The sequence below is a fragment of the Triticum aestivum genome, chromosome 6D (assembly GCF_018294505.1).
Source record: "Triticum aestivum cultivar Chinese Spring chromosome 6D, IWGSC CS RefSeq v2.1, whole genome shotgun sequence".
Taxonomy (NCBI): domain Eukaryota; kingdom Viridiplantae; phylum Streptophyta; class Magnoliopsida; order Poales; family Poaceae; genus Triticum; species Triticum aestivum.
In genome coordinates this window covers 464254650-464268255 of record NC_057811.1, presented here as the reverse complement: position 1 = coordinate 464268255, position 13606 = coordinate 464254650, and positions in this window count along the sequence as shown.

Genomic DNA, 13606 nt, shown 5'->3' with positions numbered 1-13606 from the left:
TCGGACCCTTCTTCCTCCCTGCCGTATTGTCCGTAGACCCGACCTGCCGCCGCCGACATCTGGCGACCCTCAGGTATAAGTTCTTCGAAAGCGGCCTTGCTCTACTGCCCCAGCTCCCCAGGTGTCTGCATGTGCATCTTTTTCTAATCCCATCAGCTCTTCCAAAGCCACCTAAATTTTTAGTATTATTAGAGGTAAATCTACTTCATGCATTCGAATCTAGGGCTTTGTTCAAACAACGAAGAAAGGTGGGAAAGTTGTAGCATGAATCTAGGACTTGATTCAAAGAGGAAATAATATGGTGAAATTAGTAGAGACCGGATACCCAACCGGTCTCTTGGTTGAAAAGGGAAATAATGGGAAACGCAGTACAAACTGGATAAGGAACATATCTATTATTGGTTGAAAAAAGGATAGAAAGTAGCGGCTGGTGGACAAGTCAACAGAGTATGTCCAGAATTAGATTTGCTGCCATCACATAGTAAAAGGTTTCCAGGATTAGATTTGCTGCCGTCACATAGTAAAAGGTCTCAGGATTAGATTTGCTGCCCTCACATAGTAAAAGTCCCAGGATTAGATTTGCTGCCCTCACATAGTAAAAGGTCTCCAGGATTAGATTTGCTGCCCTCACATAGTAAAAGGTCTCCAGGATTAGGTTTGCTGCCCTCACATAGCATGAACAAACTCGGCATCACCACTTTATGCCTCCTTGTAGGTACCACTAGTAGAAAACAGGGCATAGGTCACAGGGCATTTTTCACATTAGCCCCGGTTCAGTCACGAACTGGGACCCATGGGGGCATTGGTCCCGGTTCGTGAGCCCAGGGGGCCGGCCGGGGCCTCGTGGGCATTGGTCCCGGTTCGTATGGAACCATTTGTCCCAGTTCGAGCCACGAACCGGGACTAATGGTCCTCGCTCCTAGCCCACAACCATTGGTCCCGGTTCTTGGCATGAACCGGGACAGAAGGCCCGGATTTCGTACCGGTTCATGCCACGAACCGGGACCAATGAGGTGCCTATTTATACCCCTCGCCCGCGACCAGAGCACTCCAGTGCTCTGTTTTTCTCTGGCCGGCGAGGGGAGGGCTTTGTGGTGCTCTAGCTCACCTCCTATGCACATGAGGTGTTCGATGAAATGCCCGAGCCATGCTAGTTAAGCATTGTCCTCTCGAAGCTCGACCTCAAAGCTCCATTTTCCTCGAGATTTGTCTAGGTTTAGCGGCCCGTCACGTCCCATTCCCGTCTTCACCGCCGTCGACCGCCCGCGCCGATCTCGTCGCCGGCACCACCGTGGTGAGTCTCTTGTTCTTATCTTCTTTTTGAAAGAAAAAATTCTTACTTTAGATAGATACTTGTCTAATTTTCTTACTATTTTATTCCTTCTTATTACATAGTGCGATGGTTTTGGTATCCGCCCCCGTCGGCCCTCGTCCTGTCTATGATTCGGATGTGGTATATATTATCTTTTTATAACTATTTGATTCATTTATTGTTTATGACAAATATACCGACCAGCGTGACATAGATTTTATTTATCTAGGAGGTGGTTGAACCGGAAATTCTAACCGACCCTATTGTCGAGAGGTTAAATTTAGTTGAAGAATAAAACAATTACTTGAAGGAAAAAATAAAAAAAATTGAGGAGGAGAAGATGATATTGGAGTTGCATGTTGCGGATGTCGTCGATGATCACAAGATCAAGATGGATGCAATGCGCTTGAAGATTAGAAAGATTAGAAAATATGCCATTCATACCGAGGCTTGGTATCATTATGCCGTTGGATCAATTGTTACCTTGGTTGCGATTATAATCGCATTTGTTTTCGCATTGAAATGTTTTACATAGTTTCAATGTATGGTTTAATTAATTAGATGCTCTGGAGAGCTATATATATGTTGTTAGATGAGAACTATGTATGTACTTTGGTTCTAATGTGATGATGAACTTCTATTAATTTGGTCACTTAATTATCTATTCATGATGTTCTGTAATGGTTTTTGACACACTTAATTATATATAATGCACGCAGATGAACCGGCAATTGATGTACGGTGACAGACACACCTCCGAGTACATTAAGGGCGTGCATGATTTTCTCGAAGTGGCTGAGGCAAACAAGCAGAATGGTTTTATGTGTTGTCCATGCCCTACATGTGGGAATACGAAGTCTTACTCTGACCGGAAAATCCTTCACGCCCACCTGCTTTACAAGGGTTTCATGCCACACTATAATGTTTGGACGAGGCACGGAGAAATGGGGGTTATGATGGAAGACGGCGAAGAAGAAGAGGACGATGACAACTATGTGCCCCCTGAATACGGTGATGCTGCAACGGGGGAAGCTGCTGAAGATCAAGAGGAACCAGACGATGTGCCCAATGATGCTGCAAGGGGGGAAGCTGCTGAAGATCAAGAGGAACCAGTGCCCGATGATGATGATCTCCGCCGGGTCATTGTCGATGCAAGGACGCAATGCGAAAGTCAAAAGGAGAAGCTGAAGTTCGATCGCATGTTAGAGGATTACATGTGAACACATCAGGACTTTCAGCAGTTGGTTGGAAACATGTCTCAGAGGTGACACCACTGTTTGTGATGAGTTGTACTCGTTGTCCAGGGGACCATCTTCGACTGTATTGACTTACAAAGGATACTAGATAAATGGGAATACATTTTACACAATCGCCCAAGATCAAAAGAGCACCAACCAAAACAGCGGTGTCCGCTTTGATGCAGCAACCGAGAGGGGAAAGGACACATATCATGGTTACATAATGGACATATGGGAACTTGACTACGGACATGGTTTTAAGGTCCCTTTGTTTAAGTGCAAATGGGTCAATCTGTCAGGAGGCGGGGTACAGGTAGACCCACAGTACGGAATGACAATAGTGGATCTGAACAATCTTGGGTACACTGACGAACCGTTCGTCCTAGCCAATGATGTGGCACATGTTATCTATGTGAAGGACATGTCTACCAGACCGAGGAAAAGAAAAGATAAGGAAGCGAATACATCATATGATGAGCCAAAGCGGCACATAGTTCTTTCAGGAAAAAGGGACATTGTGGGAGTGGAGGGCAAGACAGACATGTCTGAAGATTATGAAAAGTTTCATGAAATTCCTCCCTTCAAAGTCAAGGCTGACCCAAGCATCCTGATAAACGATGAAGATTATCCATGGTTACGGCGCAATAAGCAAATGACACAAGCGAAGAAAAAGTGAAGACTTTCTCCCGCAACTATTATGATGATACCATGCCAACTTTGTAATAGACGAGTATGTTACCATTGTCCGTTTTGTACAAGAAGTGCATCTAGTTTTTGCCGTAACCCTCTCAACTTTCTTGCACATGCTATGTGGATGAAATGATGATACCATGCCAAATTTCAACCTTTTCAGAGTTCATTTGAAATGCTTTATAAGCCCTGAGTGCAGAGAGGTTAGGCCCGTAAGCCTGCTTTAGAGAGGAGCTCGACAGCTCAGGCGCACCGCACCTTATAAACAGGTGCGGCTCTCTCTTAGCTAGCGAGGTGGGACTAAACTCACCACCACGCCGCTGTGCAAGGCCATTGGTCCCGGTTGGTGGCACGAACCGGGACCAATTCCACCCTTTGGTCCCTGTTGGTGCCACGAACTGGTACTAATGAGCCTGTGGCCCCACGAGCACCTTTAGTACCGGTTCGTGGAACGAACCGGTACTAGGGTTTCTTACTAGCTAAGCAGTTTTTTAGTCCCACCTCGCTAGCTGAGAGGCACTAGGAGCGGTTTATAAGCCCTGAGTGCAGAGACGATGAAGAAGAGGCGCAATGCTCACGTTGCTTAGCTTCAAGCCTTGAGGAATAAGGTAGACTACATCGAGCTATGTGCAGTGCAGTCTACACTATTCCGAAAGGCTTGAAGCAAATCAACGCGCATTGCGCCTCTTTTTTATTTTTAATCATTAAAAGCAAAAAGAATTTTCATAAAGAACTTTTTTTGATAGAAACTTTAATAGCAGAAAGAATTATCATAAAGTAAAATAAATAAGTAATTAGATACAAAATAAAATGTTATTTGTTGTAAGTAGAAACAAAACAAAATAAATATAGCAAAAAAGAAAACAAAAAAACTAAATACAGCAAAAAGAATTTTCATAAAGAACTAATGGCACTAATAGAAAGTTTATATGTTTTCTAAAACTAATGGCACTAACAGACAATTTGTAATTTTGCTGACCTAAAAGCAAAAAAGAATTAAAAAATAAAGCAAAAAACAAAAGAAAATAAATAATGCAAAAAATAGAACCAAAAAACTGGATTTTTTTTAAAAAAACTGCCACCTATTGGGCCACCACGGCCTGAATACGACTAGAAACCCAACCTGGGCCAGGATTCAGGCCCGCAGAAGGCCCAATAGGCCAACAGACAGCACAGTGTGACATTAGGCCCGTAAGCCTGCATTTGAGAGGAGCTCGAGAGGGCAGCCGCAGTGGGGCTTATAAACCACTCCGAGCACCTCTCAACTAGCGAGGTGGGACTAAACTTTTGGCCGCGGGCAGCGCAAGGCCTTTGGTCCCGGTTGGTGGCACCAACGGGACCAATGCCCCCCCTTTAGTCCCGGTTGGTGCCACCAACCGGGACCAAAGGCCGCCGCTTCCCGCCCTTTGGGCTGCTGAAAAGAGGCCTTTGGTCCCGGTTGGTGGCACCAACCGGGACTAATGCCCACCTTTAGTCCCGGTTGGTGCCACGAACCGGGACTAAAGGCTTTTCTATATAAGTCCACACTTAGGAAATTTTCGACATACCTCGCCAGTTGCCCCCGACGCCGCCAGGCTGCCCGTGCTCGCCGTCGCCGCCCGCTCCTCATCGCCGTCGCCCCGCGCCCTTGCCTCAACGGGTCGCCGCCCGGTGCTCGTGGCCGTCGCCCTGCCCCCACGCGCCACCCCGCCTCGTGCTCCCCTGCTCGCGCGCGCCGCCTCGGCGCCCCGAGCCCCCCTGCCCGGCCCGCGCGTGCTCGCCGGCGCCCTCGCCGCCCCTGCCCCGTCCTGGCCCCGCGCGCCGGCGCCCTCGCCGCCCCCGCCCCCGCCCTCGCCCTCGCCGCCCCCGCCCCCGCCGTCGCCATCGTCCTAGCCGCCCCCGCTGTGAGAGCCGCCGCCCCGGCTCTAGTTTTTTATTTTTATTAGTTTAATTTTTTTGTTCATATGTGATGTATATGTGTATGTGGCTATAATGTATATGTGAACAAAAAAAATTTGTATGTAGATGTTCAAAATGTATGAATATATATGTCAAAAATGTTTTTTTCTTCGTAGAAAGTTTTTTGTTCATATATAGAAAGTTTTTATATATGACAATGGATATATATTCGATATATATGAGAAATGATGATCCACATGGAAAAGTTTTATATATGCAAAAGTTACAATTTTAGAAAAGTTTTATATATCTAGCTAGGAAGGGGAGAAGAAGAAAAAGAAGGATAGGAAAGAAGAAAATAAGAAGAGGAAAGAAAGAAGAAGAGGAGATATAAATAAGAAGAGGAAAAAAGAAGAAACAGAAGAGGAGAAGAAGAAAGGAATAGAGGAGAAGAAGAAAGGAATAGAGGAGAAGAAGAAAAAATAGAAAATATTCTATTTTTTCTTCTTCTCCTCTATTCCTTTCTTCTTCTCCTCTTTTTTTTCTTCTTTTTTTTTCTTTTTTTTTTCTTCAATCCTCTCCTCTATTCCTTTCTTCTTCTCTCCTCTTTTTATTTCTTCTTCGTTTTCTTATGTTTTTTCGGGTCTGTCGTCGTCTATATATACCCCTCCCGATAACTTCAACACGAGGGGGGATAACTTCAACACGAGGGGGGTCGATATACCCCCTCCCCGATAACATTATTTTCCCGTGTATATATGTCATTGTTGTCGATATAAACCCCTCCTGATAACTTCAACACGTGGGGGGGGGGGTCGATATACTCCCTCCCCGATAAAATTATTTTCCCGTGTATGTATGTTGTCGTTGTCGATATTACCCCCTCCCGATAACTTCAACACGAGGGGGGATAACTTCAACATGAGGGGGGTCGATATACCCCCTCCTCGATAACATTATTTTCCCGTGTATGTATGTCGTCGTTGTCGATATAAAACCCCCTCCCGATAACTTCAACACCTGGGGGGGGGGTCGATATATACCCCCTCCCCGATAACATTATTTTCCCGTGTATGTATGTCGTCGTTGTCGATATATATAACTCCCTCCCAGATAACTTCAACATGATGGACGGTCGATATGTATACCCCCTCTCGACCGTGATAACTTATACCTCGGCAGCACCCCCCGGCCCTCTCGCTCGACCAAAACTCCTACCCCCTCCTGCCACGCCCCTACCCTTGAAGCGTTGCCTAGGCCACCCCAAACCCGGAATAAGCTAGGTCTACGTTTGCACTAATATAACCACCTGCTGTCATGTTTGTGTAATAATTGCCATGTTGTAATATTTGCAGAAACAATGGAGCACGGACGAGATGAGCAAGCAGAAGATGTGTTGGGGGACATAATGTTAGCCGGAGGTGATATCTTGTCGTATATTAACGACAATGATGGTCTGGAAGAACAGGGTGAAGAAGCAGGCTGCGGTGATCGAAGAGTGGAGGAGGAAAGACATGATTATGATGGCTCCGGTGACCCAATGCTGGTGCAAGAAGGAGCCCGTGGTGACGGCTCCGGTGACCGAACAGAGTCCGGCCTGGTAAATATATTAGTTAAGCCTGTGCTGACTAGCTAATTGATGCATTCATTGTTTTGGTATGTACACATATTAATTAACACTCGTCTTTCTTCTTTTTTCTAGCCCTCCGGATCGAGCACAACTGCGGTAAAGAGACGAGGCCCAAAGAGAAAGTTGCGCTCGGATGAAAGGTTTGAGATCACAGCAATCGCGCGCGACGGCCAACCGATTGAACCCCTCCGGACAAAGGATGCTTTTGCTGCTCAGTGCGGGGTTCTAGTTAGGGACAAGATCCCGATCAGCATCCACCAATGGTATAAGCCTAAGAAGGAAGACCCTGAGGTGTCTTATGTCAATGATATGCAGAAAGATGATCTTTGGACTGAGCTGAAGGCAAATTTCACCCTACCGCCAAAGGAGGATCCGGAGAAGCCAGTTATAGAGCAATTAATCAAGTCTCATGCTCTGAAGAAGATGGCAGACCTATTCAGGAGGTGGAAGAATGAGCTGAAAACTTTTGTCGACAAAGATGAGACACCAGAATTCGTCGGCCAGTATGAGAAGATCAGAGATCACTGGCCGGCATTTGTGGCCCACAAGACATCGGAAAAGAGTAAGAAGATGTCAGCGACAAACAAGCAGAATGCTGCGAAGAAGAAGCTTCACCATCGCACAGGGTCAGGTGGCTACCTCAAAGCCCGGCCTAAGTGGGCCAAGTCTGAGAGGGATTTGCTTGATAAAGGGATCGAACCAGAGACAATGAACTGGCCAGACCGTTGCCGGACTTGGTTCTTCGGGGCTGGCGGGACCTTGGACCCTATATCAAGGAGGTGTCGTTGGACGGACGAGCAACTTGCAATACCCGTCAAGAAGCTTAAGCACTATATCGATGCAGCGCAGCAAGGGACGTTCGTTCCAGATAGAGAGAACGACGAGCTCACAATGGCCCTCGGGAATCCTGAGCACCCTGGATGGACACGAGGCACGCCAGGCTCCATTCCGTGGAAGGCTGGTTTTCCGGACGCGGGCGGTTACAAAACCCAGGAGAGGAGGAAAAAAGTGGAGCAGATCCAAATTCAGCGTCTGCACGAAAGGGTTCAAGTGCTAGAGGAACGAGACGGCAATAGAGATGCCGAAACTGCCCCGAAGCTACACCGCCATCTCAGCGTAGAAGCAGCGTGGCTTCCACCGAGCTGCCTCAGCTGGAGCATGCGGCTACTCCTAGCTACCCCATGGATGCTATCACGGAGTCTCAACATTGCCACCTTACGGCGGAATGGCAGAACTTGAAAGTCAAGGCGGCTGTTGGCTCTGTTTTACCTACTGAACCCGGCGCAACCTACCACTGCCGGCAGATTCCAGAAGGATATGCTAGGGTGATGGTGGATGAAATAACAGAGGGATTTGAGGACCTCCAGCTTGACCACCCTACCGGTGAAGGGGAGACTCGGCTGGGTTTAGCTCTGAAGACTCCATGCCTATGGCGGAAGGAGCTCATCAAGCTTCCGAACTTGACGGCTCCGGCGAGTAAGGGCACTCCGCCTCCTCCTCCGGCGAGTGATCAGGGCACTCAGCCTCCTTCTCCGGCGCGTGGCGGCACTCCGCCTCCTTCTCCGCCAGCGCCGGCGCACCAGAGCAGCCAGCCTCCTCCTTCTCCGCCTCGTCAGTAAGGGCGGAAGAGACCCGCCGCCGCTGCGGCTGCTCCGGCGCGTCGTAGTCCTTCTCCTCCGCCTCGTAAGCAAGGAAAGAAGACAGCCGCAGCCGCTCCGTCTGCTCTGCCGGCGTCTAGCAGTACAGCTGCCAGAGGCGGGTGGCAATACAGATTCGGTCCTTCTCTGAAGACTCCAGAGAAGTTACCATGTGAGAGGACCGAGGAGGAGAACGCGGAGATCGTGTGAGCCGAAGTGAAGAACTTCTTTGAAGGGGTCAAAGCAAAGAAACATCCACCTCCGGAGGAGAAGGTAGATCCGGTGAAAGCAAAGCGCACTCCGGCTGCCCTGACAAAACCACCAAAGTCTCCGCCAAGAGGCAACTATGAGCGTGTTCTTGGAAAGGCATATGCCGAAGCGGAGTGGTCGGGAAGTACTGTCAGTGATAAAAGGATGAAAGAACGACGAGCTGGGAAAAAAAATTCCCAGCTCAGCGAACAAGCGAACCAATCGTGCCCCCCGCTCAAGGTGTCAAAAGACATCGTCGCTAATGATCCGGGTATGGTGCCCGGTTATAGCAATCTTGGAGATTACCTGCCCGACGATGTACAATATGAAATCATGGAGGTGGACAACCACAAATACCATTACGGGAAGCCTCTCGTCAAAGATGTCAGATCTCTAAGCCCGATGATGCGAAGACTACATGATTGGTACATGAAAACCTGCAGAGAGTCTGATGGGATGAGTACTTTGACGCTGAGAGTTAAACCGGAGCATGACCTCGTTGGAATTGAACTGCTGAATGTTCCATTTGAGGATTTCTTCCAGTTTTACAATCTAAAGTCCCTCGATAAAACAACGATCACTTGCTACTGTCTGTAAGTAGTACTACTTATGTCATTAAGTCTCTCTATATAGGTCAGCTCTTTCATTGCATGTATTTATACTTATCCTCACTATATTGGGTTCATCAACACAAATCTCATAGATGCATATACGGTTGAAAAACATCCCAAAGAAGCCGAGGCCAACTTGCTACAATCGTTGGTATTAAATCAAAACAAAGATATAATACTCTTTTCTTACAACTTCAAGTGAGTGTTACTGTCTTCTGCATATTCGGTTTTCCTTATTAGTCCAGGTTATGGTAATGTAATTGATGACTTATGCATGCATGCGCAGCTTCCACTATATTCTCCTAGAGATTAAGCTTGAGCCGGGAGTAGTAACCGTCTTAGACTCGAGACGAAAAGATCCCCAGGACTATGCGAACATGACTCAAATGCTCCAGAAGTAAGTTAAATCGATCATTATCCACCATATCAGCAACTTTGTTCATTTCCTGATATCAAGTAATTTTTTTCTTTGTCTGGCAGGGTTTGGAGAAAATTGACCTCAAAAGCCCCGAGACAGCCGAACTAGCTGCAATTTAGACACCCGAAAGTAAGTACTATAGTAGCATGTTCCGCGCATCTCCTAGTGATTCAAGCGCTAGTTTGATCAATACCATTTAGCATGCTTGCTTATCAGTTTGATTGACCTCTATTTCTTGTAAAGTGGTTGTGGCAGCAACCCGGGAATAATTACTGTGGATACTACGTTTGCGAGTCCATCCGCTACCATACCTGTGAGCGGGGCTTCACTAAAGAACAATATGAAGTGCGTAAGCAATAATATTCACAATTTTATTTTATTACCATCATTTGTGTTGAGTTTCATTTATTCATATATATATATATATATATATATATGTATTGACCCCCTTCTTCAAATTAGATTTTTCGGAAGCGGGATCAACTCCTAGCAGAAGATCGTATGCTAGGAATTCAAGAGGAATTGGCGGCTTTCTTCCTTGACCACGTGATCGCTGAAAACGGAGAATACTATGTGGACCGTGTGTTCCTACAATATAATTAGGAGATTGTATTGTAAGAGATAATTATTGTATATATGTAGCCGGTAGTGTCGGATAGATATACGAGAACTTGTTGTTCGACCAATATCTCGGAGAAGGAGAGGTGGTCGATATCACTTCTCTCTGTATGCATATGTTCATGACGATCTTCTGTTTCCTTCATTTGATTACTAGCTAGCGTGTCTACTCCTCTCCATACGTATATAGTACGTAGCGTCGACCAAGCACGGAGATAAGAGATGACACTTCTCTCTATTAATTAGCTAGCTAACACAATATATGAAACACCTAAATTAACCCCCCAAAACCCCTAAACCACCCCCTTTCAAAAAAAACAAAAACCTCAGCTCCTGCCAGGTGCTGACGCGTGGATGCCTATTGGTCCCGGTTGGTGGCACCAACCGGGACCAAAGGCCCTCCTGCCTGGGCTCCCCGCACCGGCCACGTGGACGGCCTTTAGTCCCGGTTCGTGTAAGAACCGGGACTAAAGGGCTAGGGCATTAGTAACGACCCTTTAGTCCCGGTTCCTGAACCGGGACTAAAGGCCCTTATGAACCGGGGTAAAAGCCCCTTTTCCTACTAGTACATTGTGCTGATGCGTCCACTGCCGCATGTCCTTATACCAACCTTTTGCTATTGTTAATGTAAGGGCGCATGTAAAATGAAGCGATCACACTGTTACCTTAGGGACATGTCTAACCAGTGTTATTGTTAATCTAATGCCTCCAGTGATAAGATGCAATTAAACTGTGTTACAAATGGCACTCCTGTTGTTTTCCCCAGTATGATAAGTAAGTTGCTCCGTTACGCTGCTGAGTGTCCTGGTGTCCCCACGGTCCCATGCCCTTAAACCAACTCTTTAGCTGCTGTTGATTTACTGTGTCTGGTAAACAAGCAATGCCACCATTAAAGTAATCCCATATTTGAGGAATCTCATTGTTGATCGTAATGCTTCTGGTAACATGAAGCATCGTTGACGTTTTAAAATTTCTACTGTCCTTGCGTGATTGCCATGAACATAATTAAGATGCTTCTTTTCATTTTGTATATGTTTCGTATATTCTTATTGACCAGCAACTGTTTACTTTCTATCTTTTTGTGTGCAGATAGGGATATCCATTTCACCTTGTTGCTATTGTGACCTTTTGGTGAACTACACAAAACACTTTTTTTTTGGAATGAGTGTCTTGTGCAGTTCAACTAAAATGTCACGTGGGCAACATCTCTCAATTTTGGTGGAACTGCACAAAATGGTGATTGGAGTTTCCAAAATCTCCGTCAAGATCTGCTGGTAATCTCGTGCAACATTTATTAGCCTTTGCAAGATGGAGCCGTCACTGTCACCACAATGGCACTTTATTTTAGTGGAACTGCACAAAAGGATAAGAAAATTATAGTTGCACCATACATGAGCCGGACAGCCAACCTTAATGTTCCTCAATTTTAGTGCAACTACTAAAGAAGAACCTGCCAGCTCACAAGAGCAAGTACTTCTTGCTAGCTGAATGATGCAATCTTTGCTTCATTTCAGGTGAACTACAGAAAAAGGCGCATGAATTGAATCATGGAACTCCAGGCAGACCTCATCCAAGTAGAGCTGGAGGTTGAGTTCAAGGAGGCTGCTATCAAAGAGAAATCATGCTCTCCTGTCTCCTTGTTTGTGCTGTGCAAACATGCTGTGCAAACAGGAATACTCAACTACAGATGTTGTGACGGTCAAGAGCATTCGCCAAGTTCTTCGATTGTATGACATGGCTAGCCAAGATGGATTTAATCCCGATATTCACTTTATCAAAAGGCTCTAATGGGTTGGTTCAGAATCTTGCAAGCTGGGAATCAGTGAGAAGTGTAGGCATCTTTGTTGTACTTATTATTTGAATCTTATTGGTTGGTTCTGAATCTTGCAAGCTGGGAATCAATGAGATGTGTAGGCATCTTAGTTGTACTTATTATTTGGATCTTATTTGTTGGTTCTGAATCTTGCAAGCTGGGAATCAATGAGATGTGTAGGCATCTTTGTTGTACTTATTATTTGGATCTTATTTGTTGGTTCTGAATCTTGCAAGCTGGGAAACACGGCATGATGATGCAGAGGACAACAACCATAACAAACAGTTCAGACTTGGGAGTATTATCTTTGTGAAAGTGCGACAAATGTGCTGATCGTGTGCGTCCTGAGAATAATAATTCTAATTGTTGTGCATGTTGATCCTGTGGCACTGATAGAACGAGCGAATGCATTGCTTGTTTTAAGTATAAATTTCTATTAAACTAATTAAATTTAAGTAAAGTGACCACTAACTCCTGTTATTACAGTACCAATACAGACCCGCTCGTGAACCGACATGTGGCCGAGGGTGCATCTTCTGCCGGGCGTGCAGCGGACGAGGGAGGGGTAGTAACTGTTGTCGCCTGTACACACTCAGCTTACTATTGAATCCAGTTCCCCAAGAGCTGAAAAACGAACTGCTGCCGCCACCTACACACTCGTTCACTCGAAGAGAATCCAATGGCGATCCGAGGGGTGAGCCTGTTGGATATGGACTTCAGCAAGGAGTTCCCTTTAAGTTCGCCGTTCAGTCCTATGGCTGCACCAAGTTGAATGTGATGTAGACCAACGATATGGACTCGGTGAAGCTCTGCCTCGCCTCAGTCCTATGGCTGCACCAGGTTCTGGAGCATTCGCCCATTTCATCGGCAGCGCCGACTGCACCTTCGCTACGGTGGAGAGAAAGAAGAACGCGATGATTCGGCCATCTGGTGCAACAAGCTTGTCGACATCCAGAAGCAATACAAGATCATCAGCAACGGGCAGGAGAAGGACTCCGTGGTTGACCTCACTGAGACCATCATCGACCCCTGATACGCCAACATGAAAGAAGACGCATACGCATGCTACGCGGCCAAGGACGCATACGCATGCTACGACATGTACAGGCAGATCTTGGACATGAGGGCGTGTCTGCTTCCCGTAACCGACGAGTACACGGACAGCCGCAACGTCATGATCAAGCGTGCCAGGAAGGTCTAGATGTTGTACTTTATCCAAGTGTTTCATGCATTAGGCTATGTGTCGTAATTATCTGTTTTGTCTGAAATATTTCTTTTAAGAACCCATTAACCTGATTGCTTTTTTTAGTGGATATTTGCTTATGTATGTAAACTAGTACACTTGTCCGTAAAAAAAACTAGTTCACTCGGCTGCCGTGCTTTGAATCTCCTTCCTCCCAACATATTCCCCTCCTTAGGTGGACCCAGCAGGTCTCTGAATTTTCTCCCACTTTCTTTTTCGATGTAAACTGAGTTTTCTCCCAGTACTTTCCCCTAGAACCAACTCAACTG